The sequence below is a fragment of the Aplysia californica genome, unplaced genomic scaffold, assembly GCF_000002075.1.
Source record: "Aplysia californica isolate F4 #8 unplaced genomic scaffold, AplCal3.0 scaffold00441, whole genome shotgun sequence".
In the NCBI taxonomy this organism is placed as follows: Eukaryota; Metazoa; Mollusca; class Gastropoda; order Aplysiida; family Aplysiidae; genus Aplysia; species Aplysia californica.
Window position 1 is genome coordinate 644,826 of NW_004797711.1, and position 1,514 is coordinate 646,339.

At 37.0% G+C, this 1,514-nt stretch overlaps 1 long non-coding RNA gene across 1 annotated transcript in view; it reads right to left on the reverse strand.

The window, feature by feature from the left end:
• The window catches only part of LOC106012643, a 6,156-nt gene extending 5,267 nt beyond the window's left edge, over positions 1-889 (reverse strand). The window contains exon 1 of the long non-coding RNA XR_001185108.2: positions 828-889. This is a non-coding gene — a long non-coding RNA (uncharacterized LOC106012643). The remainder of the gene's footprint in view (positions 1-827) is intronic.
• Positions 890-1,514: the final 625 nt, after the last annotated feature.

The following is a 1,514-nucleotide window of genomic DNA, read 5'->3' on the forward strand; positions in this document are numbered from 1 at the left end:
AATTACGTCTACCAAGAGATACATATCTGACCATGCCTGTCATAGCCAACCCGGGCTGAGACGGATACAACATCCCAGCAGACAGACCCGGGCTGAGAGGGATACAACATCCCAGCAGACAGACCCTGGCTGAGAGGATTTTATGCAAGAAAAATTATGAAATTATACAAACTGAACCCAAAAATGTGAAATTATGCGATTCTGTTAATTTTAACAAAGAATGATAAAGGAAAATAATAAGAAATTATGCACAAAAAGATCAAATTTTGCTAAATTATGCGGGGTGCGTAAAACCACGGGACAGCACAACATCCCAGCAGACAGACCGAGATACTCGATACAAATTCTCTCCCCAGTCGGGAATCGAATCCCAGTCTACTGCGAGCCACAGAGATGTGCCTAACCAGCACTACATCACAGACACCAGTGCTCTGCAGGAGATATACAGCAGCAACAACAGCAGCAACAACAGCAACAGCATTATTAGTTATCAACAACAGCAACAACATTGATAACAGAAACAATAATCACTGCAACAAAAACAATAACAACAATAACAACGACAACAACATTAATACATGTACCAACAACAACAAAAACCACACCAACAACAGCAACAACAAAAGCCACACCAACAACAACAACAACAAAAGCCACAACATTGAACAACAACAGCAACAACAACCACAACAACAACAACCACAAAAACAACAACAGCAACAACAACCACCACCACTACCACCACCACCACCACCACAACAACAACAACAACAACAACAACAACAACAACAACAACAACAACAACACCATCTTTCAGAATATCCTACTTGGAAAGCCAAGCCACTGTCCCATTACTGTTGGCCATCAGCGAGTCACACACGTTCGTCTGGAAAACACAGGACGGAAAATAAAGACATATGTTATAGAGATAAAACTCTGGACAGAGATATATTATAAAGATAATACACAGGACACAGAAAATAGAGATAGATAATAGAGATAAAACACAGGACACAGAATATAGAGATAGATTGTAGAGATAAAACACAGGACACAGAATATAGAGATAGATTGTAGAGATAAAACACATGACAGAGATAAATTATAAAAATTTAAAAAAACCAGGACATAGAATATAGAGATACATTATAGTATTATAGAGATAAAACACAAGACAGAGATACATTATAGAGATAAAACACAAGACAGAGATAGATTATAGAGATAAAACACAGAACACAAAATATAGAGGTAGATTACAGAAATAAAACACAGGACACAGAATATAGAGGTAGATTATAGAGATAAAACATACGGCAGACGTAGCTTATAGAGAGATAAAACACAGATTACAGAGGCAAATTATACAGATAAAACACAAAATACAGAGATAGATAGATAGATAGATAGATAGATAGATAGATAGATAGATAGATAGACACACATGTATATTCAATATCCACGAAAGATTGGAGGAAAATCTGTGTTGAAAACACTGGAGAGAGAGAGAGAGA